The sequence below is a fragment of the Acanthopagrus latus genome, chromosome 18 (assembly GCF_904848185.1).
Source record: "Acanthopagrus latus isolate v.2019 chromosome 18, fAcaLat1.1, whole genome shotgun sequence".
NCBI classification, from domain to species: Eukaryota; Metazoa; Chordata; class Actinopteri; order Spariformes; family Sparidae; genus Acanthopagrus; species Acanthopagrus latus.
Window position 1 is genome coordinate 15,863,233 of NC_051056.1, and position 27,403 is coordinate 15,890,635.

Below are 27,403 nucleotides of genomic sequence, written 5' to 3' on the forward strand. Positions count from 1 at the left end.
AACAGGCCGAGAATAGACGGGCTCCTCCTCAACATCTGCTCCCCCCGTCTCACCGAGGGTTCCCAGGAGATATGAAAGACTAGATCCCTTCCTCCTTTCTACGCATCCTCCCAACTATTTACTTAAAGGAGCAGGTTGTCCTGGCAACTAGTGTGGAGAAAGTCTGAAATGACACACACAAACACTCCAGTACCATCTGAGCCATATGTCACAGCCGGCGTCCAGTCAGACAATCATAGTAGAATCTGCTCCCAAGGAGCGTCCGATTAGGGAGCCACACTGCCCGTATATCAAACACGAACTGATGTTTTTGAGCTGGATACTGTAAACCTGCTAACGTCTTGAAATGTCATCTCACCATAATCACTCGTCTTGAATGTCAGAACTCTCCTACAGCACATGAAGGCAACACGTCAACACAGCTTTTCAAACAAAACACAGTAGATGTGAAAAACCACTGGTGCAATATATATATGTATTCTTCTCACACATTTCATAGCTTTTCCTGAAATCTACTGGGGCCACATGTTTGCATGTTTCCATACAGCTGATCCAGAATATGTCCTTAAAAACAGGCATGATCAAAGTGGTGGTGGAACTACTATAGTATTCTCTAAGACAGTGGGTGGAAATACAACTCACCCCTGATAGAAGACAGTAGCTAAAAGATACAGACAAACTCAAGGCGCCTGTCAAAACTGGTTCATACTCTTTTCCCCTGCAACACAACTGAACTGTCGTTCAGCGTTGCCAGATGGGAAATTATTATATTTTGGGGGAAGTTATTGCACACACAAAAACAAGTACGCATAATTGTGTTTTATTAAAGAATATTTAAACATTTGTTTTTCTATTTATATCCACAAAGTACTTTTTAAGCAAGCGGGTGTAGCTACGATGCATCTTTTTGTAACAGCTCACAAAACTGACATCAAATTAAAGACAGCACAATAGGAACCTGCTCATATTCTGTGTGAAAACAGGCTAGGACACAGGCTAAGCTGATAAAACAAATAACTGGGCTAACTCAAGCATTCAAAAAAAAACTTGACCTGAATGCAGCGTACCTTAATGAGAAAGTTCAAACTCAACCTCCAAGCTAAGCAGCGAAGAAAGGTAGAAGTAGGATCCACACTTTGCTATCCTGGTTATGCCAGGACATGAATTAAAACAGAACAGGGAATACTACAATCTACCAATTATATAAGCATCACAAAATGGTCAAATTATCGTAAATTATTATAAGATTAACCTGTTTTTGCAATTATTGGCCGTATGTCGAATATGAAGGGCAAACATATGCTAATTGTCGGACATCTGCCAACACTGGTGTCGCCAGCTTACCGCTGATGGCTGCTTGTGCTGTATAAAAGCAAAGCAGAGTAAACATACATGTGCATGCTCATGTCATCCACTGGAATACATGTTGTGAATATCTCACGCTATGGAGACTGTGTGGATTATATTATTTTCATATATGTGAAGCTGCTAATTGCACAGTATTTGGCTGGCTACCTATATTCCTATTGTGCTGGTCCATTTGTGCAAATAGCTAATGTGTGAAACATTCTTTTAAGCCCTTAGTTTTATTATTCAAAGCAAGAGAATGCTTATTTTATTGGCATAGTAAGTTACTGACAGATTTCTCTTTATAAAGAGATGGTAAGTATTTCAGAGCGGTGATATTGACATGTGCACAATTTCTTTGGGTCTTTCTCAGAAACTACTGCCAATATGTACGTCTCATGACCATTTGTTATTACATATGTGAAGAAGCTGGTGACTGTATACAATGTTTAAGCCCCATACACCTAATAACAAACATAATTCAGCTCCAAACCCCATATTTTAGAGAATGTATCATTTTACATTCAGTTCAACATGTAAATTGATATCACCCCTACTTTTTCAAAAAAAATTTTCAAATCATCTTATAATCAGGCTATCCACTAGTTACACAGCCGCTGCATGAAGAGAAAAACACAATTAATAGAAACTGAATACCAAGAATGTGCGCCTGTGCCTTATTAACTGTCTGCTTTCTGCGATTTCATCCAAATGAAATGTAATTTCAGACTTGGTTTGGGAATAATAAACCAATTCAATGCTAAACAAGAGCAAAAGCATCAGTGGAAAGTATTGTTCTCTTTGGAAAACTGTTTTCCCTGCAACATTGGAGATAGCAAAGTGCAGTTCTTAGATACTGAAAATGCAAAGTTTGAAGCTGACAAAACCATTATGTAGCAAAACATGCACCCTTTTTGAGTTATTTTATCGAATGTTGTGTGTTTTGTTTCATCAATCTGTTTCAACGAATGATGTATTTTCTCTGTCCTCACCGTCATTTCATTAGGACCTGCTGAGTTTGATGTGATTTTTCAAACAGATGTAGTAGAACATGATGCTTCTGCCAGCAAGTGGAAATACAAATGTTTGGATTATACTGAACATTTCATACTGCATTTTCTAATTTAGGTCACTGTTGGACTTTCTTTTAACGGCTCCATATCCCAGCTAACTACAAACCTTTCAGAGCCACCATTCAAGTGAGTGTTAAGTGCCCTTTTAAATTCTAAAATGTACTGGAAGTCAATACAGTGCAGCCTGACTGGAGTGATACCCTGTCTGAGTGTAGCTCAGAGGCATTGCTGCATTCGAACCAGCTAACACGCAGTTGCTGATCCATTCAAACATGTAAACAGTTGCACTATTCTAGGCGAGGGGAATTGAAGGCGTGGAGAATTTGCTCAACTGTATTTCTAGGCAGCATTGTTCCGCATTTAGCGATGTTTCCTTGTTACCGAAACAGAGGGAATGCAAAAGGCTTTTAATGTGCTGATTGAAATTCTGGTATTGAACAAAAATACCTATTTCTAGCTAAGAAATTCACATTTCCTCAAAAGATGCAAACATGAGGCTATTTTTCTACAATGAAAACCTTAAGGAGAGCTGGTGATTTAAGGCTCACACAGCTTTTTCTATGTTGCATGAAATCATGTACCTCCTTTTGAGAAGAGGGCAGTAATGGCACTGCACTATGTGTAAAACACATATAAATCAATAAATCATTGAGCAGAGCTAAAAAAAAAAAAGTTGCAGGAGATGTGAAAAAAGAAAAGCCTTTTTAGACAGACCAATGTCATTTGATGTTATGCTTGTGTTAAACTAGATTTAACTGCATATTTCTTCCTGCGGTGCATTTCTGCTTGGCAAACTGATATGAACAGCGGTGTAATGTAATGTAGCCTGACGGACAGTTGTAATGGATAATAAATCCCCGGTTCAGGTGGTGTCTGATCGTAAATCACACTCTGAGTGTTGGCCAAAGTCAAAACCATCAGGCTGCAGTGCAACAGGGAGCACTGGGGTAGGGAAGTGTGAATAAATCCCATTTTGCTTAATGGTTTGTCTCAGTCAACAACAGAATATCAAACAAGCATAACTTTCACAGATACTCTGTCTTTATTAGGGGAAAACAACATTGGTAGATTGGTGGATGAGGTCAAAAACCATGCACGTAAACAAGTGCTGGAAATGTTGATAGGGAAAACTTTCACCGCATGAAAATATATTCCAATCTTTTTGATATATTTTTTATGTCCGTCCAAATTCATGAGCCAGGGGGGTCCAGTGAATCAGAATGCATCATCTGCTCTGTGGCAGAAACCCAAGTGGTGGGAAGCAGTTGAAAGGTTCGCTAATATGATGTTTTGCTGCTTGTTTCTTTTACTGCAAGGTCATCATAAAGATAAAAATAATCCCCCGTGACAAATTTGTTTTCAAAAGGTTTCACTCTCCTTCTCTATCATCTCTGAGAAATACTGCCCGATAGTGCTGACTCCAATAGAATGCTTTGATCGGGGCCTGATGTATTACCCTGTCTTTCCTGTAATTCAAATGCCTCCGCCACTTGTTTTGGGGAAGAACATGAGAGTGTGAAATGGTCCTTTGGGAATCCCACGAAAGGGCATTTTTAAACATTTTTTTTTTTATTATTCCCACACGCATGTTGAACACTTGCCAATGAAAGGTAATTGTGTAGATGCAAATACACAGCCCACTGGTAGGAGGGACCATTTGTCAATGCAGCTTGATATCGCAGGCAGCGATTTGGTTGTCCTGGCCAGCATTCAAAGTGAGATGCGAGTCCTGCAGCGGGTTCTTCAAACATTGTTGATAAATTTGTCAAGAATGGGATTGCAGTCAACATGTAAGATATGGGACAGCAGGAATTATCCGCTCACTCACTCTGTGCTCAGACTCTAATGGAGCTTCTGAACAATGTTTACATTTTGAGCTTGGTCTCCCGGCCTCCATAAATTTGAACAGGGCAAACCACGGTATAGAAAGTAGACCTTTTCTGGTTATAATCAATAACACATGACTTTTTCCCTGACAATTTGCTTCAAAGACAAGCTGGCCGATTTAAACCAGAATGGCCAATTAAACACTGCATGTCTCTGAGAACACTTGACGTGTAATGAGCAACAGTTCAAATAGTAGGCTGGAGCTGATTTATACATTATGTGAGCGCTAACAGACTGCTGATACAACTATAATGGACAGTGCATTCAGAAGACACTTAATTGGAGAATATTTCTGTGAGCTGTGTTAATTGAGTTTGCTGGATTATAACCAAGTCTTATTACACATGTGAATGAAAAGGACTTGATTCAGTGTTTTGGCAATATAAAATCATATGCGATGAAAAGAAAACACTCTTGTCAAGGCTAATTAAGAGATGGAGGATCCATTCAGTGTTTAGCCCACGTTTTAGCTTTGCTTTGCTAACGGCAATCGCATCATTGATACACACTAATGGTTGCACAGCCTTGACCTCTCTTGTGTTAGTCCTCTGTAATAAATTAGGCTTCCTCTATGAAGTTCTTCATGAAAGAAGATGGAGCTTAAGAGTTGCTTTAAAGCACAAGTCAGGGACACAAGCCTCTGCTTTTTGTTGATCAATACAATTTTGGAGCCACATCCTCTTTAATGGCTGGCTGATCAAGGTCTGCAAAAGACAAACCTTTTGCGATGCATTTGAACTAAAATGACAAAACAGAAACTAAAAGAGGCTGTAAACACTCTGTTCAGTGTCACTGCAGTTGAAAGGGGAATTTTGTAAGATTTGACAAGAATGTGTGCAGAAACAACCTCTATGTTATGTCAAAGACTAAAAAGTAGCATGCTGGATAATAATACAATAATTTAGCGTGTGTAATAAATAAAAAAAATTAAATGCTCTTACTTCAATTTTCCATACTGGACAGAAAACAACAACTGTGCACCTTCTTGAATTCAAGTTTGTCTCTGTTAATGAACTAACTGCCTCATTAACTCATCTTAAAACACACTTCATTAAAAATACAATAATAAACTAAACAAAAATCACCGACACGGTCTCAGCTTGTCTTTCCAACAGTCCCTTCTGGTTTGGTGGAATCTATCTTCAGTTCACCGAGTGAGATGTCGACATCTTCCAGCTTTGTACGATGTTGTCGCCCACTGCTGATGCCAGACTCTCTCTCACTCATCTGCCACTTCAGGCCTCTCCTGTCCACTCCTGCCATGTCTTGTCTTATCCTGAAGTCATAGTCCTGATCACAGCTGCTGTAAATTGCCTCCATACTGTATCGCTCTCGTCAAACTGATCTACACTGGTCTTGCAGGCTGACAGTGTCCCGCTGTGTTTACTCTCAGGCTGCTAAACGTGGTTGAGCTGAGCCCTGTTGCCTGTCCTATGCGATGCAGAGGTCTCAGTCCAGGCAAACTCTAGGGCCACTGGTTCCAACATGGCTAACCAAGCTGTGAGCTAAGTAGCTGACAGTAGCTACCTACAGCCACGGATAACTAGCATAGAGCAACAGTTTATGCTGGTGATATGCTGCTCCCTATGTATTTGACCCCCTCGTTGAATTCTGCCAATTTTCAAAGTTTCTTTCAAATTACAACTTCAGTGTCTATTACAAAAGGCTTTCCAGCAGATTGATACAATTCAACCATTCCATGCAAAAGGTCCACTGTCACACACCAGAAACAGTATGGTTTATAACTATTACTCTATGTTGCTTTTGAATGATGGCTTGAAGTATCTTTTGTTACAATGTGGTTGACTCACACCTCATCTTTTCTCCTTCATAGAAATTTGTATTTGGCATGAGGCTGAAGAAACACTCAGAAATGTCAAATAATACTGAAAAAAAGGAGAACAAGATGATAACCATTTCTGTTATCTGTTGCCAAGCAACAGTGTTCTCAGGGGTTAAACCACTTAAACACTTGGATAGCATGTGCTCGACCTCACTAGCTCCACTTGAGGATGTTTGATGTTGAATTCTAGATCAGCTGATTGAAGGCCGACTGAGACAAACTGATGTAATGTGTTCCTGTTTGATTTGTGTGTGTGTGCGTGTGTGTGTGCGTGCGTGTGTGTGTGTTTTGGGGTGCGTATTACAGCAGATTGTAGGCTACGGTTACTTCCTTTCTTGTTCATATCAAGGTTTTTTTTGCTTGTCTTGTCTTTTGATTTTCATATTTCTGTTCTCTCTTTTATACAGATTATAGCCATACAACACAAATATAACAGGAAAACACACAGGGAGCCTCGTGGTCAAAACTGTTTTCACAATTTTAAAATTGCTTTTTTGTTTCAGTATGTGCAGGATTTTTCAGAAATAACCACATGTCCACGAATATCTGTAATCACGGCACCCTCAGCGTTACAGCGCAGTCGAAGCGAGCAGTGAGGAAATGAATGTTACTGTACACGTGTCATGCACACCTCTGTGTCGAACAGCCAAACCCATTATCCATATTGAGTTTTGCTTAGGTAAGCTTGGCTCCACTTTAGAAAACAAACAACCAGGAACAAGAAAGCTACACTTGTATGGCAGGGAAACACGGATGTCTTGTAGAGTGATGGCAGCATTGCCATATAGACATATTGCAAAGGCAAGCCTTTTGAGCAGGGTATTGCATGGAAGTAAATGGTTTTCAATCCATCCTGACTGCAGATAAAATGGCTCTTTGAAATGTGCCACAACAACAGAAATGAAAACATTTTTTGCTCACATCCAAGGCTGTCGAAGATAACATTCACCTTCAAAATAATTTTATTCTGCAATGTACATTTCAGATTTTGAGTGCACAGGCACTCAGCGGCGTAATAACAGTCGTCAAGTCTCATAGGATTTCTAAGAGACACTTCGGGTTCATGGTTCTTTTTCCCGTGCAGCTGTTTCACCGTGAATCCACAACAGTCACATTAAGGGCAACACAGCAAAACAAGGTCACAGGAAAGTCAAAAGAAAAATGTTCAGAAAAACCACAAACCGAGTGGGGTTCACACAGAGTAACTTTGTGACTCGTGATTAGTAGGAACAGCACTGCACACAAATCCATAATCTAATTAATTAACAAACACCATATCCATTATTTACATTTTTACAGCTGACACTGTTATATGGGGGGGCTTACGCTGAGTGAGCAGGTAGGCATTCAGGCATCCCGAGCACACTCTGACAGCACACATGCCTACTGATGGATGCATAATGGCTGTTAGAAGGACTGACTGTACGACCTTTTCAGTTACAAGACGGTTTCTCTAACCACTAGGACTATCCACTGCCACAACATCCATAAACCTTCGTCGAGGAATTTCAAGCTCAGTGAGCAAGCAACCAAAAGTGCACATGGATCGAAAGGTTAGCCAAGCAGCAGTGTCGCAAGACCTCCCCACATCTTGCGGTGCCGTCAGTAATGTGTTTCAGTGGACCTGACAACATACTTACTCCGTACTTATCTCAGAGAACATCGCAACAAGCGGAGATAAGAGACTAGAGTTCTGTCCTCATTTTCCAGTTCATTTTTCATCTCCCCCCACCCTCTCTCTCCCTTCTTCACTCTCCTTTTCCACCAGCCCTCTGTGGTGGATTGTTGAATTTCCCCTCCTCTAGCTATCATCCTCTATGAGTTGGCAGAATTTTTCACACAGCTTTTGGCCTGAGATCAGTGAAGCACCTTGGGCACAGAACAAAATATAGAACCGGGACACGGAGACAGACACAACCTCCCGCAGCAATCTCCTCCCAAGCAATTTTGATAGCAGGGGTGGCGGTGTGGGTTATTCCCTCTGTAATACACTATGAGGCCCTAAGCTTGTTCCCTGCACAGTAGAGAGCACTCGCTTTCCTCTGCATGACTCTCTCTTGACAGTCAGACAAACAGACATCCAATCTCCGGTTTGGATGATTACGCTGCTATTGACCATGACCTTATCATTCATGTGTAATTTGGGTGAGAGAATTCACACACCATTTTGCAGCAGCAAGAAAAGTCAGACCCCAGTCAGGTTTTCTTTTTTAGTGTCAACAAGCACGAAACAGAAACTTCCCACCGATCTTTTCGCTTTGCAGTTGCCTTGATAAGAAACTAAATGAAAAGACAAAAAAAACAAAAAACAAAAACAAAAACAGATAAAAGTCGATCTGGGGCCATTTCCAAAGGGAAGGTTCACTGAATTATCTGGGTAACTTTGCTGAGCAAAACCTGGAACAAATCATGAAACTGGGCTGTTAATGCTGGCCAAAAATGACGTTTGATTATTCCTTCTAAAAAAACAAAGATTTGAACCATTCTAACATTTCTTTTGAGTATTATGTCCAAAGGAGCGGACCGATACAGTAAGACTTGTATAGGCATATCTATTTCAACACAAACACGTCATTCAAAAAATCCTTACATGGGGTATCTGTTCAACATGACCGCTGACTGCCATATATTAATTTTCTTTTTTTTCTTTTTTGACCAACTGCCATGTGTTAACCACATAAACAGCTTACTGGGGCCTGGCACAATAATGGCCACTGAAATGTATTTAGAATCAATCTTAGCTGAAGCTTAATTGTTATTTCGTATCCATCAAATAGAATGACACCATCCATGATTGATTAATTACCAATTACTAGACACAGGAAGAGAGAGACAGAAAAGAGATGGAAAAAGACCTTAAGGGAAAAGCAAATTAATGTTATTTGACAGCCTAGTATTTATAGCGTAGCTTACACAGCTTACATACAACTTCATCGTGAAGTCTGTACTTACAACTTCTACAAGGTTTGGTTCTACTGACCAAACCCTGGCTCTTACTGTCAGTTTAACCTGCATTCAATTTCAATTCAAGAGATTAATCTGTGTGTGTGTGTGTGTGTGTGTGTGTGTGTGTGTGTGTGTGCGTTTGTGTGTATGATGCCTGTCTGTCATTCAGTGCAGTAACATCGCCCCACATGAGAAAGGCAGGAAGCCACAGTGGTTCTGATTTCATTTTATTTTTTTCCAAAAACTGAATATTAATTTTCATAATCCCATGTCTGGTCAAATGTATAATCGTGCTGACAACGTTTGTTGCCCTGCTGCAACGTTACTTAAGGAAGCTGTCCAGCTTACTATTTAAACCAGAACGGGCCTCTGGCTGGACGTTCACCCTAACATTTGAGCTTGTTTTTTGTTTTTGTTTTATCGCCCCATGAGTAATTTCATTTATCTTACCGATAACAATGGCAGCGTTTCAGTGAAATATGAACTGCCACAGAGAGAAGCTTAGCTTTCTCATTATTAAAAACCTTCTGCATCAATCTATGCCACTTTTGATGCCTGTTGTTAGGGCTAGTGTTGGCGCTTTAGGTGCCTGAATCATGTTTACGTAGAGTAAACAGATCAAGTTGATGTGTTATTTAGGCTCCATCATCAGCTACTCAGAGGAATTCTCAATGAGCTGAAACCCCTCTGCGATACTGTGGAGATAAGAGAATTAATCCATGTCACACTAATGGGACAAAGGACGGGTTATTATTTACATCAGCACATCTTACATTGTCAGCTACTGCAATTACCAACAACCTGTGATACTTTAACAAAAACATGGCGTTCCTCTGTCGCTGGCTCAGAGTCTAAGAGGGAATGAGTTACATGGAGGAATGTTATTGTTTCAAAAAGAGGCTTTAAATGTGTGCAGCTGAATGCAAATGAATGCCTTTGAAGTGCAGCAATCTTAGACAATTAAGGATATCATTTTTTTTTTTTTTTTTGCATGAATAATACCGCAAGTGGCAAAAGTTGGCACAAAGAGAACCTCGATGAAATAAATGAAAGGCACTTTTGTTCGTGGTCAAAAACAACAACAACAACCATCTCATCCTATGAACTGTTCGAGACAAAGCTAAAAAGGAAGAGTCGGTAAGTAGTGTCGGTCTTTTTTGCATTAAAGAGCATATTTTTGTTATTGAAGAGGAACCTCTATCAGGGATGTGCAGGCAATTACACCAAATGCTCCCATGCATGAAATCCCAGCTGGTTGTTATTGATAAATTTCCAAACACCTCCAAAGACTTTTCAAATTACCTCTCTCCCTTATTAAAACTTAACTCATGCATTTCACCCCCCCTCACCCCTCCCCACATCATTTTTTTTTTTTCCAAGGGTGTGTGCTAGCGTGTTTGTATGATAGTGCAGCAGCAAGCAGGAAAATATGCCTGAGAGAGAGTGAGAGACAGAAGAGGAGAGATAAAGACGGAGGGGAAGAGAGAGTGGAAGAAGAAAAAGAAGAAGAGGAAGAAAGAGCGAGAGAGTGAGTGTGTATGTAGGATTGGAGTGGTGGACATTCGAACAGACGGCATCCATTTATCTCCACCTGAAGTACTGATGGGCAGGGCTTCGTTATTAGTAGGGAGACCGTAAGCCGAACATATTTTGAGTCTCTTCTGTATTCAAGCAGCATACCTCTGCATTAACACAAGCCATTTCTCTTTACATGGCTGAATGAGATTCCCTTTTAAAACCGGCTGAAGGTCAAATGAATTGCTATACTCCAAGGGTATAAGAAATCTCAAGTTCTCCTCCCTAAATGTTCCCCTGCCTTGGTGTCATCTCTCACAGATAGATCCGCTCATTTGAAATGACATCTTAATTGCGTTGAGTGGAGATGAATTGGGTGCATAAATGCAAATGAATAAGTAAGAACGGTGGTTAAGTTATTTATTTCCTCCGTAGCAAAAAAACAAAACAAAACAAAAAAACACTTCAGCATGTGAGGTGTGTTTAATTCCTCAAAACAAGGGACATCTTTTGTGCTTAAAAAACACAATTCAATTAGCAGACAATTGCAGAAAAACCCACCCACCCCCCTCTGTAATCACACAGCACATTTACTATAAAAGAGGTGACAAGATGCTTTTACTGGCCCTTTCAACTCTTATTTCAATAAACCATTTATCTACACTGTCATGGGACAAATTTGTCTTTCCTCTCAGCAAACACTGAAAAACCTCTGGCTGCAGCAGATCCATGCTGCCGTTTGTAAACCACCGACCGGCCATTCGTGCAGGACTCCCGGCTCAGTTCGACAAACTCGGCAGACAGACCACCACATCTGTTGTCTCCGTTCTTGAACCCATCCTGCCCTCCAACCCTAACTCGGCAGATAAGAACATGCCCGCCCGTGAACACATTTAAATGTAAATGCAGCTCCATGCAGAGGCCTTCATGAATAAAGACACAGTTCTAACTGCGACAGGCCTTTATTACAGCGTAATTAATCATCTCATTGGGCAAGAGATTAATAGCGAGGGAAAATTAAATGCATCTTTGCACAGTGACTCTGCAGAGATTGATTTTGGTAAGCCTGGGAAAAATAATGAAAGGTGCAATATGATTAAAATAAATGGCACTGCATGTTGTTCGTCCCTCAAATATTTACAGGGTGTAAATATTTATCAGCAAAGTGTTAAGAGACACAGAATAGCAGCCATCAGGGCTACTTTAGAGAGGGGCACTCCTCGCCCTGATGGATGTGAACTTGTTTTGTTTTTTTCCCCAGAAAGCATAATTATGACACACGCTTTGATGTCAGAGCACTCCACAGATGCCTGGGAATGCTTCATAAAACAGCAGATCCTTTTTAAACACTTCCTATATGTGTCACTGAGATGTGCTCACGAGGCCCTGCTGATGATGAATTACGCATTCCTCTCACGCGCCCTCTGTCCAGTCCTCTGAGGCGCAGACATAAACCCACGGCTATAAAGTAAATGCACGGTAACACCTCTCACCCCTACAGCGCACAGGCCACTGGGGGCCCACGGCAGCACAGACAGCAGCAGAGCTAAGTGGTACCGGTGCCACACAGCGACGCAAGGAGGCAGGCTGCCACTTCTGACTGGTCTGCGGGCTGCGGAGGTGTATGTGAGGCTGGATTAGTATGCATCGGCTGTCTTGAGTCATGGTGGGGCATTGTGTCTATCCTTGACAAAGCACAGGTGGGAAGAGTGAGTGTGCTTACAAAAAGACAGGTTTCCTTTGATGCAATAACACTCGCCCTGTCATCCAAACAATATGTCACGCGCTCTTTTATGCCATTTTTTTTTTTTCCCCCCACTCCCTGATTTTCTTGTTGTGGCGGGCGGCAGAGTTGGTGATCGCTGACGGAGATGTTCAAAGGAGCACGTGTCTGTTGTGTGGAAACAACAAAGTGACAAAACGAACATGATGGATATATTTTTTTTAATCCTTAATTTACTGGCTGAGTTCACTAAGAACATGTTCTTATTCACAACGCAGAGGATCAGCAGACAGGAGAACAGGAGTAATACACAGCCGGGGTAGCTGCTAGCAATAATGTATTTCTTACCAGAAGCTGAACACCTGTGGCTCTAATAACAGACCTGTGTTTTGAGCTTTTGATTCAGACGACAAAGACAATGATTACTAATATCAAAGCAACACTATTTTTACTGTACGTAGTAGCGCAGCCACCAACAGCCAGTAGCACAGCTGCTAACACTTGGCGTTCGCCCATATCTTTAACTGCCTCCGCTGCTGGCTGCTTTGAGGCGATATTTTTATATTAGAGAGCCGCTCTGATTCATGTTTGACCTGGCTGCCACACGAGCCCTTTTGAACGCAGCGCTGGAGGAATAATGAACGCTCTTGTTGGTCTAAAAATTGAGGAATTTCATGACTGCCAGGATTAGAAAAGTAAATTCATAAAATGTGCACGAAGATAAAATGTAAACGGCATGAAGCAAGGCTATCGGCGGATTGACAGTTAATTCTTGCACATCAGCTGAGGGGAAAGTCGAGTCAGAATACTGATATTTTTTTTTCCCCCTGTAAACATACTTGAGCTTATTTGCATTGCTTACAGTGTTGGAATCCTATTTTTAAACTCAATTGTTTGTGTCTGTGTTCATGCAAATACTTCCAGATTCAATAATCCACCAGACACATTGTATCTGGCATGAATCTGTCAGCGTAAGTGGGATGAAATATTTGACAATATTTATCCTTCGTGAAGGTCAGTTCCGACATTTGCTGGACGACAGCATGATGTCATCAAATAAAGACGTGAACAATATGCTTCACCTTGCTCCCATTATCCCCCAAAACGCATGCAATGTATAAAAACCATATCAAATGCTGTGACTCATAAGAGCCTGCCTGCCCCTACTGACGGCAGACACCAGATTGCATGTCTCATCAATGGCGCACTCCATTTAACATGAGCTGACAGACAGATTGCAATTTGTTTTACACACACCCTTTATGACAGCGTCCTTTACCATCCGGCGAACATAATATCATGTAGGTACTTAGTGTGGAGTTTTCGCTGAATGCATTTCCCTCTTGACCTTCAGACAAGGTGTCATATATCATGCCGTAACCCCCACAAAAAATTAAACCTCTGTGAGTGTGTGTGTCCTTGTATCAATGATTAAAGTTACAGCTGTTAATGTGTTGTTTAATTTGCTGTGTTGAAAATAATTACATGGCGTCAGTTGTGATTCCATCGCCTGTTATATTCAAAGGACACCAGTGCAAGCAGGGGATGGCATAATGCAGGCTGCTCTGTACTTCTGATGTACATGATTGCTCCACTAGCTGTTTGTATGATAAGGTCTCTGTAGCCCCCCGGCACCATCCCCTCCTGCTCTACTGTTGATTCATGTGAAGGGGGTGACATCTTAAGGCACATACCTGCTGGGTGCTGCTCCTCGCATCCAGTATTTTTTCCGTCTATATATACACAATGCTCTGTTGTCAAGTTACATCAAGCTGCATGACTTCAAATTCATGCGCCCGCTGTGAACGGACTCTGGTGTACAACTTATCCTTATCTTGTTGCAAAAGCACTGTGTTTCGTTGTCAGATCATATTATGGTGGCCATATGCAGTCATACATTAGTAACACAGGAGATTTACAGAATCTTTGATTCCGACAGCTGCTCTCATCTCCCCAAGGAGCCCTTCCCTGCTCTATAAGCACGTGTGACCTGCCATGGGTAAACATCAAGGGCAGTGGCAGTGATCCACAAACTGGTTACTTTTTGTTTTCAGTTGTTCTCTCTGACTGCAACATCCACAGGGCTTTTCACCTGACATCAAGGCTTTCAAGGATCTCGAGGTTGTTTTTTTACTGTAAGTGTTGTTATTGCTCATGTTGGCATTTTGAAAAAAAAAAAAAAAAGAAAGAAAAAAACAGATACAACAGATACAATAGATTCTGCTCCAGATTCCTACATTTGATAGGCTGTATGGCTCTTCAGTAACCCCGCTAGTGCAATGGCATTTTCTAGCTGCACTGATCAATAATTTCATATAAACACTGGATCAAATGACCTTGTGTAATGCGAAAGCCACGGCAGTAAAGTCGCACAGAATTATCACCGGATTCTGCAGTTTCAGTATCTACAGCCAACAACTTTACTGTTTTTGATTAAGTCTCACAGCTCCTATCAACCTTGATTCCAGCAGCAGGTGCAGTAGTTATTTTCAGAAAATTAGCTCTTAAAAAACCCACTGAACACACAATGAAACATTTAGCTGCTGAAGAGTCAGACAGTCTACTTAGTTAGAAAATTGGAAAGGAACAAAAACAGAGATAAACATTTGTCAGGTGGCCAAAGACATGATTCAACCAAACAGATGGTTCGGTCGGATCACCATGTCTGCTGGATGTGTAAATAGGAAACCGTTTGCTCACATATTTGTATCAACTTTAGAAGGTTATAATATGTTAGTGCTTCTTTAACAAATTCCTCAGGGGACACAAATCACATGATGCTGTTTTAATGTAATCAAATAAAGCAAGTCAGAAGTCGACGCATCCCAGCTGGTACTCCAGACCTCTAATCTAAATGCATTCCTGCGCATTTGCTCCTGAAAATATGGACACATGTAAGTCTGTGAACTTAACAAACAACGACAGCAGATGATTTAACAGATAGGGCACCTAAAAACAGACAGGAGGAGTTGGCTTGTATACTACATCCTGCTCAAAACTTCCATCAACAATAATAAGCTGAATGGAAATGAAAAGGGCAACAGCAAACCTGTTGAACACGTTTCACAACACAAACACTACATGAAGTAAAAAATTATGTGAAGTTCAAGGTAATGGTTCACTATGTGTGCCGCCATACTGCAATGGTTTCATCAGTGTTTACGTCATTCAAGTGAGGCTTTGTCGATTTCTTGCTCAATCTGGATAACCATTCGACTGCACTTTTCTGTATGGGAAGTAGTTTTTTCCATGTTCCGAGTGCTATGGATCACAGCAAAAGTGTAACGTTTTTAAATTATGTGTAGTCAAAGTGTGCAAATGAAATAACTTGATGTGAGTTTATTACAGGAGACAGTATAACTACTTTGGCATTATTTGTTTGTATGTATAAAACATAGTATTAATAGAATTTAATTTAACAAGTTATTTATTTATTCACATTGACTCAACATAATAGAAAAACTGTGTTAAATCTGACAATTCACAGTGAACTTATTTCACATAATTAGATGTAGAATGTAGATGTAGAAGTAATTAGCGACCCTAAAATTACCGTTTTAGCAAATCATTGCTTCAAGCCATTTTAGCGCACCAAAACTGAATTTCTGAACCCATTCATGTATTTATACATATCCAAAGTGGCATGAACCAAAGTACTAGATGAACACTTTGGTAACCTGACTGCCAACAAAATTACACTCATAAATTCTCTTTATTGATGAAATCTATGTGTGAGATCTACACCCTAAAACTGGGAAAAGGTCAAAAGAAATGTTGAACCAAAAATCAATCACTTAGAATAGAACAAGACCAGATACCTTAAAGATAGCTTTGAAGGTGGTGATGAGACCGTCCTTGACTGTAAATGAAAGATTCTTCACTTTTGAACTTTGATATTGCGCTACAAAGACGTCAGTGAATACCTTGTTCTGCTGGTTGTAGATTCAGTGATGCCCCAGAGACACTGGCCTCCTCTGAATCAGCCTCCATCTGAAATGTCCTGGGGGATGCCTGGTAGGATGATAAAAGAAAAGCTACCCTGAAGCAGACAGATGTCCCAATCACTTTCAGCCCTGGGAATTGTTAGATAGCTCTTCACTGCTTTAAAGAACATATACGTGGATCAAAAATATCCAAGACTGGCTTGGACTCTCAATATTTGCTTTGATGGTGAGTTAAGATTTGCTTAGGGGAGCACGGCTTAAATAACCATTTATCCTGCTCGTGATACTTGCATACATGGAGGAAACATGGAGTTTTTCCTTTCATCTACTAAGTGTTTTTCCGATTTGGTGAACCACACATGGTTTACAAAATACATTGAAATCTCATCTAAATATATCACAAGACATCATTAAATCATAACCACAGTCAGAACCCAAAATGCTGACTGTTATAGTAGTAGTGAACCCTCAGTTTGTGAGAAATGCAAAATCTCATCTCTTCACTTGAGTGAAGCTTTGACTGTTGGCAAGCTGAAATATCCCACTTTCTCTACTGCTCTGGCCTTCTTGAGATAAAGACTCCAAGTCAATCTGCCCACCACTGATCACTGACTCTAAGCCACTTTTATCCTCACTCAAGTGACCAGGAATCTAAACCAGAAGTCCATTCTGCAACCCCACAGAAAAGAGAGAGAGAATGTACACTATTAAGCTAACAGCTTAACCTGCAGCTCAAGTGCTACACTTGAGCTTAACACTGCAAAGCTGACATATTCACATCAAAAACCGCTGCGGCCAAAAGGAAGAAAATCACTGAAGTCTCCATATTTGATATGTTAATGAACTGTTATGGAACACAGACTGCTGGACTGAAAGCTGCACTGTTATGCTACCATCCTCTGCTATGCAATGTGTTATGTGATTGTCTTCATTTGTCCAGTGGTTTGCGTGCTTGTGTGTGACCTGACAGGATCTCCAAAACCAGTGGCTGGTTTGGCTTGAAATGTGCTGTGCAAATTCATGGTCCCGACGGGGAGAGGCCTATTGATTTTTGTGACCTGACTTTCCTCAAAAGCCACCTTGAGGTCAAGCCTTGCCTGCTCTAGTGGCACGGTGCCTGGGTGGTTAGCACTCAGTTGACCCAGTGAAAAATGTCACAGAAAAGGGCTTGTTTGAACTCCTCTGACTGACTGGAGTGTTGAAAATTAGTGCTGGGTGCAGTGTTAGAAACACTCTGTACACTCTGTACTGCAATTGACCAACCAGCTACCTCTTAGCAAGACAACCAGAAGTGCTTTTGACTGTTGGGATGGGTTGAAATGTAAAGATGAATGTTCAAAATGAGAATTAACAATAGTTAAGAGCAATTTCAAGTTATACTTGTCCTCAAAGCTATCATCAATTGTCAAACACGCTACCTTTGTAGTTTAAAAGGTGGCTGATATAAGTTAGCAGCTTCCTACTTCAGAAAAAACCTGAAAGTGTAATTAGTGTGCATTGAAGTGGGTTACAATGTTTTGAAATGGTGCTGGATTTTCACTGCGTTAAAAGCACCATTTGTGAAGCACTGCTTTGAGAGGAATGGCAATACTGGATGGTCGATGTTTAGGAGATGTTGTATGTTTGTCATTCAACACTAAACCTAAACATTTAATTCACTAAAGACATTTTGATCAGCACTACTGGAAAAATTAGGAGTTATTCATCCTCTTGGGACCATGAATGTCTGCACCATAGGAAAAAGTCGGGAATACGAGTCATCAGGATTGATATTGTGAGAAACATATAACTAGTGTCCTTGGCAATACACCTCACAGTTTTCCATATTTTCATTCTGAACCAAATTGTCAACGTGCTCGGTGGATGCATTTACCAAGAAATGTCCTGGAATAATGCAAAACTTTGACCTGCTGATGATACCAGAGGAAAAGTCATGGATCAGTCAGTAGACAGGAGAATTTATCCACTAAGGACTCTTCATCTCTGTAAAAAACTTCATAGGACTCCTACAGTTGTCAAGATATCTTACTCTAAACCATGACTGTCATCCTTACTGTGGTGCTACAGAAGAAGTCTGGGTCTCATAGTATTGATCCTGTATTTCAATCCAGATCGATGTGGTGGACCAACAGACCGACTGACAGACTGACAGTCGTGGACATTCCTCGGAAATGTCTCAAATCATGTATAATACAGCTATGGTCTATGGTAGCAAGCTTACAAAACGAGACACAGTGCAGCATACGATTATGATGCAGGAGTGGTTTGAGAAGTTTTCATGAGAACATTTCTGCTCCTTTTTTCCACCCCACTGTGAAAACTTGTCACTATTGGAAAACATTGTCACTGACAGGAATTCAAGCTACCACAGATGCACTTTTTCATGAACAAAAAAAGGCAGCAAAGTTTTCCTCTGTTCTTCTGTCAGGCCTTTAGGGGCTGTTTGATTTTCAAGAGCGTATTACTTTACTTACTGACCCTTATATAACAATGCTGCCATTTAACAGAATGGTTTTGACGACAGAGTTAACAACAGCTGAGGAGATTTTCAGACTTGGTGGTACAAGGTGAAACCTTTGCATGACTCTTGGTTCATGTAAAGGTGAGGGTTAGGGTTATGCTATGTTTGAGCATTAGGAGTTGAACTAATTATTGCAAGGGAGTGGCATGGATCCAAAGGTGTTGCTCTTGCCTGGAGAAAGATGACCTTTTGTTTGTTTCTCAGTTGCGGACTGGAAAGAGTGCGGATGAGTGTTTATTTCTCTGGGTCATGACCTGCCCCTGGGATTGATAGATATCCATCTATATCTATCTACCTACATACCTAGAAAATATAACTTGGAAAGCATTCACCCGCTGGTGACATATGCAAGTCAAGCCTTTGAAAATATCTAACTCTGATGTATATAAACAGGATCGTTGGGTCAATGTAGCTACACGAGTTGAAGTTTTTTTTTACTGTTAACTTTAGCCTTCAGAAAAAAATAGGACATCTAGAAAAAGTTAAAAAACAAACAAAGGGAAACAGTTGGGTTATGGAGCACACATGCTGCTAACCACTGCACAGTTCTACATTGAAGCCAGCCCGCTTGATCTGCTGTGTCCATCATGCTCTGTACTGAAAGATTTATTAAAAGAATAACAGATTGTGCATCAAACACAGGGCGTCATTTTGTGTGTTTAATCATAAGGGGTGAAAGCCGTGCTCAATCACAGGCCATTCCTTGACCTCTCGCCTCTGAATTGAGTCGAGCTCCTGTTTTTGCTGACACATCGAAGGTCACTTTGAGACGAATTGTTGCTCAGAACAAACGGGTGCATGAAATACGCAACTCTGACAGTGTGTGTGCATCAGCTTTGTAACACACAAAGATTTTGTCACAACTTGCTATTAGCACTTTAATCACGTCAGCTCCTCCATTAGAGACAAACAGTTCGGAGATACAAAAACATTTAGGAGAGCTTTGATCAATTTCTTAAAAGGAGCACTAGCTAGGTGGAGCCGAAAGAAACACTATGTGTAATCTAATCAGTCAGCCCTCTCACGATTATTGACATGCTACATGATGAACACTTCAACACGGAAAAGTGAGCGATTTCTCCTGTGTTTCAGAAGTGCACTTGTGATTAAAGGTGGGCAGGATGCAGGCACACCCGAGCCATGTGCTGAAGCCATATGAGATGATAAGAATACACATGCTCCAAGCTAACTCGCTATCATGCCAATTATTTCCAATATATTGTACAAGGCCTACTCTCTCCGTGCATCTTCAGTCAGCACCTGACCTTTCAACCGCCCGCCCTCCTTCAATCTCACCTCTGTGCAATAAAAGGAGCAGACACAGGATGGGAGAGTGATAAAGAACAGAGCAAAAAGGGTAACAAAAATGAAAAACCTGATAAGGCACACATACAGGATTAACCCGAACACTTTCAGAAAGCTAAGCGAGCGCCACCTTTTTTATTGAGGAGATCCATCAAAGGTATTTCTTCACTCTTCGTCCTGCCAGCCCAGGTTGGGAATTAAACACATCGAAAGACACAATTTTTTCAAATTCTCCCCTGAAGTCTCAGAGGATGTATTTGTCAGATGAATTGCATATCTATGTGGAATCTATGATTTTTTTTTTTACCTTTTTTATACACATTCATAACACTAGAATTTGATTTTGGAGAGGCTGTAGCTGAAGATTAGTGTCTTTATTCAGACAACAGTTGATTCTTTCCTTGAAAAATCACTTGTTTAACATTTATGGTTTATCTGTTACGGACAGATACAATACACACACACACACACACACACACACACACACACACACACACACACACACACACACACACACACACACATATATATATATATATATATATATATATATACACACACACACAAACAGCTATTTGATGCAAGTGTAAGTGTTTATAGCTGAGTGGTCATTGCAACACCTGCTCCTGTTTTTGAAATGTCCTAAAAATGTGGACAAAGCCCATCAAAATTTTAAGAGACTAAGAGACTCTCCAAATTGTCGCTTTGGGACTCTTACAAATAAATTATTGTTAAGCTCAAAGTCAGACAATTAAAATGGAGTAATGATGTAAGACTAAAGTAGAATCTGGGAGTCATGCGTCAAGCTCCACGCTTGGCTTCTACGGGTTATAAGAGTTGTGTGGTTCCTTTAAAGGTCCTATTTGGAATAAAGTTATTATCTGAGTTTCATTCCTCGCTCGTCAAATACTGGCACTTTGGGATTAAACAGGAAGAAAACTAATCTTGTTTATAAATGATCAAAATAGATGTCTGTCTAGAAATATACAGATAATTTCCTTTTGATTGACGAATCAATCAATGGGCTAATCGCTGCAGCTCTACCAGACACATAAACAGTAATTACAAATTCTGAATATTCTTTCACCTCGTGCCAGGTATAGCTGCCCTTTCCAGCACAGGAAAACTAGCCAACTGCTCCCGGAGGAGACAAACAGGAAATCAGAGCATCCAAAACAGACAAAAGAAAATAAATTATTCCTGCATCCTCTTTCAAGCTTGTACCGTGTCAAGAACTCCTCAGCTCCCTCAAATATCAGTTAGCATCAAAACCCATGCACCTGAAGCAGCTCAGACTGTGAGTTTCTTTTCTCCTTTCCTCCGGCTGCATTAACACTTAAAACTGTGTCTTGACTCACCAATCCCACATATCTTACCTGTGAAAACCATGTTAACATTCAGTTGTACACGACTCACGAAGTATTCTCTCATAACTCATAACTTTTAGTTCAAATTAAATTGCATTTCATATGAAATACATTGTTATAACTGTGTACACGTTTTGATATGCAAAGCGGTGAAGTTCCTGAGAGCTCGGAGGACGGTGAATCATTGTCTGGAAATAGATTGCCGACTCTATCCGTGACACCTCTGCTCTCCCACTGTGACAATACAGATGATCTCTGGGTGGATCTTGTGCTTACAGTTCATGATTGATTTCATCTTCAAAAATGAATACAGAAATAGCTCCTTCAATGAAAGTCATAGTGAAAGGTACAAAATAAGATATAGTATTCAAGCGCTCAACGGTTCAGTGAGCATCAAAACTTTCCTCTGAAGATCAAAGCCGATGGTTATTCTTTTTTGTGGCTTCTTTCTACCAAAAGCGTAAACAAATGGTACACAGACTCGGAAAAGTTTCCTTGATATTTCATCCACTTATGTGTGTTTTGTGAAAAATATTTCTTTGGAGGAGTTCTTGCCATGATTGGATGAGCACACAGGAGAGAGCTAACAGGAAATGAGGGGAGTAGGTGTGCTTGGATATCAGATGGCAAAAACTCGGTTCACATTTCCAGAGGAGCGTGGTTGAGGTGTAATTCATCAATTACTCATTCTCTGCCTGATCCAAGAACACAGGTGAGGAAGGTTTGAATGGATGTGAACAGCATTCTGCGGCTCTGAATCCACTCATCCTTGTGAAGTGTTAGAAATGAATGCCTTTTCTGTTTCATTCAGAAATGTAAGTCGCATTGTAGAATCTACAGACGCTGTAAGTGCTGTTTCACTGGGCCTTAAAACCTTCAGGTCACCAGTGTTTCACATTTTATTGTAAAAATTAGGGACGTGACGAAAGATGATTCGAACATAATCAAAGAAGTTTTCATATCAGTTAAAACAAAGCCGATCCTTTCTTTGCTTGACTTGACTGACAACCTCCGTCTAACAAGTGTGGCAGTGCTGCACTCCGTCATGACAGCTGGGCTCCACACCAGATATGCAAATAAAAATTAGAGTGTGTAAATGTAAAAAATCATTTCGTCGCACCAGTGATCTGACACACTGGTTGCCAAATACACAGATTTGCTAAGCATTGACATAACAAAGCTGCTATCTGTTCCCTTTTAAAAAGAGCTTTATAAAACATTCAGCCCGGGGCGTCGTTTTCAAGGGTTAAAATGACAAATGTCGAGGTCATATCAGCACAGTCTAACCAATGGCAGTCCTGTGTAGGGATGCACAATATGGATTTTCTTCTAGGCCGATATCGACAATTTACACTTGGTTTTTAAAAATGAGTCTCTTGTCCTGTAGTTTCTACAGTTCCTGTAAGAAAGGTTTAGATACAGTAAGCAAAGATGGATGATTTAATAATCCATATCTTGGGGCACCCAGTAGCTCAGTTGGTGGAGCGTGCGACCCCCTGTACAGAGGACTTGTCCTCGCTGTAGCGAACCAGGGTTCCAATCTGACCTGTGGCCATTTGTTGCATATCATCCCATTTCCTGCCATCTGTCAAGCTGTCGTGTCAATAAAGCCATGAAAACACCAAAGAAATATTCCATAGCTCTAATAAGATTTATTGTGATAAACTCAACATGTTTGGCTCTCTAGTCTACACTCTGTGACTCTATCCAGCTGCTGCAGTTGACTCCATGAGCATGCTGCGTGCTGCGCTACTTCTTCTTCTCAGCTGCGGTTGCTAGATCAATGAAAGCAATCTTGCTTTGTATTAATGGCTCCATTTACCAGCTATAATTTTATCACTGTCTACATGGGTGACAATATAAAATACCCAATAATTACAGGGCTGTTATAATCTGTGCATCACTAATTCTGCAGGTATATACCAAAATAATACTGAATATTGTGTTACTGTGCATGCTGGCACAGAAAAAAAAATCATAATTTTAATTTCTAATCTAGCATGGCTAATGTTTGGGTGCAATATGGGAAAACTCTGGATGAAAACAGTCAGAGATTGATTACATTTTCAACAGAATGTGAAGAAATAAAAACCTTTTGATGTAATGTTGAAGACATCTATGAATGCATTGCAGAATAATCTCTGGAGGTAAGAGTGCTAACCAGACCTAGCAACGAACTAACCATTTTGTACCTCGAGAGCTGATTTTTTTTTTTTTGCAGTGGTGCTGCAGAATGCATATAGGGGAAACACTGACACATCCGATAACCTTGGTGGAGCTCCGCTTTGAATGAAGTTCCATTGTGACAAATGAATGGACTTCTTACGGAGTGACATGAAGACATGAATGAGGGGCACAAAAATCATTGACAGGGGTGAGCGGTCATCCTTGCAACCCCCCCCATCCAAAAAAAGTGGATTTGCATGATTTCCGAGAGCCTCATTTTCAGGTCGGAAAAGCCGGATTTCTGGATTTATTTGGAAGAATCGCACCCCTGTATTTTACATGCACTCTGCAAGTTGATCCAGCGAAGATCAACACACAGGAAATGTGAGGGAAGTCCAAGACAGTTCATATAGACAAAGCAGACGCCTTGCTTCAGCAGCCAGGCACAACGCCCAGTGCTGTCTGATAGCTAGTGGCACAAATGAGCACTTAATACACTCAATAGTGCACTTTTAAAGGAATAAGGCAGATGCTGAAGATGCTTCATTACTACATCAGCCTTCTATGGACTTGGCAATGTGTTGCGGAAGGTGTGCATGTGTGTTAGTATCCTCTCATGTTGCCCTTTCAGTTTGCTCTCATGACGTTAGCTCACTGTGGACACAAGCGCAGAGTTCACAAGTAAAGACTTAATCATGCTGTGGACAGAATGACCTCAGCAACATGCCCTCTCGCACCATCAGACCAGTCCAGGTTACGTTCAACCTCCTCTACCTGCAGGCTGCCACAATCTGCAGCTCCTCACCGTCTGAATGTTGACAGATGCCACCAGCTGCTTGCTTGACATTAATGTCATTAGGAAGCAGCTGCTTCTCATCACACCCCCAGCAAAGCTTGCCACCAGACTCTGATCTGATTTCCACCTCTTTGAAATAACTGAAGCATCCCTTGGTAGTTTAATCTCCGAACATAATCCAGGGTTGACTCCAAAGCCCGAGGTGTAGAGAGAGTGGAGTTAACAGTAACAGTGAAATAAGTGCTGGAAGACAGTTTTCTCCCACTGTAACCACATGGGAGTTATGCTTACAATTTTGATTTGGAATTTAAATGGAAATAGTGAAATTCAATTCAATGGTCCCCCAAAGCGAGGGGTTTCTCTGCCTGAAGAAAGGAGGCAGCCAGAGCTCCGAAATGTCTTTGAACACCTGCCTACATATGAACGGTTCTCTGTTAGATGTCAGTAATATCTACAAACACAAGTACACCGCTGACAGTGACGACGCAGAACGTGGCAAACAAAGCTCAGTTAAGCAAAGAAAACTACAAATATCTGGGTTGAATTGATAAGTACACAAGCCAAAGAGAGCAAGTTCATGAATTCTGCATCATGGGCTCTAACTCCTCAAGTATGAAGGAGGCTGTATCGCAGTTTAAACACTCAGACAGTAGACTGGTGCCGTAGGTAATAGTACCGTCTCCAGAGGAAGGCCTTTACTACTCTTCAACACACTGCTCTCAACACAAACAAAGCGCGCCCTGTCCTTGTAGAGTGTAATACAGGAAATAATGCTCGTGCATCAATGAGCCTCTCAGAGCAGAGGGCACTGGACGCTTCCTCGTCTCTCCATGCTTTCATCCTCTTCACATGCACATAACGGGAACAGTCAACAGCACACTGGTCTCGTCCATATCAGTGCTTTAAAGGATGCGTGAGACTCGACTGTATTTTCCATCCGTCCTTTTATCAGCACTTTGAAACTTGAGTAACTGTGCGGTTTGGATTCTAATCATGTGCTGGCGACAGATTCTGGAGCAGTTTTCCCCCCTACATTCAATTTGTTACCACATGGAGTGCTGTAGCCTAATGATGCCCTGATAGTTGTTTGTGGTAATAGCTGTAGACTGAAGTTCACAAAAACCTCCGTGGTTACCATGCAGCAGGGGAGGACCAAATCAACAAAGACAAAATGTTTAGCAAAATAAACTTGATAAAGTCTCCCATAATCCCGTGATCACTGAAGATTTCTAAATGACATTCAGTTGTGTGTGCTTTCCTGCACACACTTCGGGACACCCATGCATTTCATGTGTATGTGGGCAGTGTAGAGCGCACAAGTTATACATCCTGTGCAACACAGAGCAGAAAGATGTAATAACACTTTATAGAAATTCTAATTAATAACAGTTGCATAAACTTCCGTTTTGACAGTTATTTGACTGTTGACAAACAACCGCTGCAGGAGAGACTTCTCTGCAAAACATGTGCATATATCAGATCGGCAATTGGCCCAACTGATATTGGCATATCGAATACTGACAATGATCTCTGGTGTGCCTAACTGTTTACACTGGATAAGTAAATCGAATCTAGATGCTCATAGTACGAACAGAGATTATTTGGATAAGTTGTACTACAAAGATTTCAAACATTGAATTTAACTATGCAGGTCTAAAAACATTCTAAAATGTTAACAATATGTTTTATGAATATGTCTGTTACACCTTCAGCATAAAAACACTGTGTTGCAGCAAAAAAAACAAATATACATACAAACAAACAAACAAACCCTTTGTTGACATGAAAACATGGGCGACCTTAGACCCCTGAGTGCAGTGTTGTTTATCATTTCATACATCTGTGAAGCATCTGTGGCACACTAATGATATTCTCCATGGTCCTTCAAAAAAAAAGAGAAAAGTAACCTTTTTGCAGTGGCTCATTGCAGTGTGACTATCCTAGGGGGCCAAAATACATAAAATGTTTTGCAATGCAACCGCGTGTCAATAATATCATGTGTGCTTTACATTTCTTTTCATGCTCCATTTGGGCACGACTTGGCAAAATTCACAGAGGATTTGTGCACTTATGCCCCTACACATGCAGGGAGGCGCTCTTTGATAGACAATATCATAAGAAAAAAATTCAAGGATTTTCTTGGGACAGCCTGATGGCTCAGTGGTGCACTGCTGTGTCACAGCCAGACGCTCCAGACTGTTTCCTTGCCTTCTGCTCGGTGCATGCTAGGACAGCATCACTGTCAGCCTGATCAGGAGTGAGAAGGGTTATTAAGAGGATCAGCAAATGAAACATTTCCATCATCATTCAGCAGACTCTATGCGATAACACTTTCAACAACCTACTTTGATGTTCTTTTTGTAACTACTATTGTTAACATCATAGACTTTTCTAATAATTTCTCTCTTATGTGGTTTTGTAAAATATTAAACAATAACCATACAAGAGCAAACCACACAAAGGAAAGACTGGTGAGCAGAAGTTGGGAACAAATAAAGACGACTACTACTACTACTACTGCTTTGTTCAAGGCCAAAATTATCATTACTCCTCCATAAACCAAAAGACAACAGTGGTAGCCGCTGGCAACAATGTTATCCTTAATGACAAAATAAAACCTGACCTTAAATAAGTGCTGCTTAATGGATTCTACTTTATTTGGATGCGTGGATTACAATACATTTCATGTAGACTCCTACAATCCTGGATAATAGTCCCATTGACACATCCCCAGAGGGTCGGGCAGTGCAGTGACAATGCAAATTACAAGGTATTACAAACCTTTGACATGACTGCATGGGCACAAGTATAAAAAAAATTAAACTGCTGCCAACATATTGTAGTTTCATGTTTACCCACATCACCACCCATTTTTACCATCAGAACTTGAGCCCTCAGTCCAACAAGATTTGGAAAGTCTAGAATCATTTTAAGCCACTGACATTAGCTGGGAGCAAAAGAGGAAGTCAT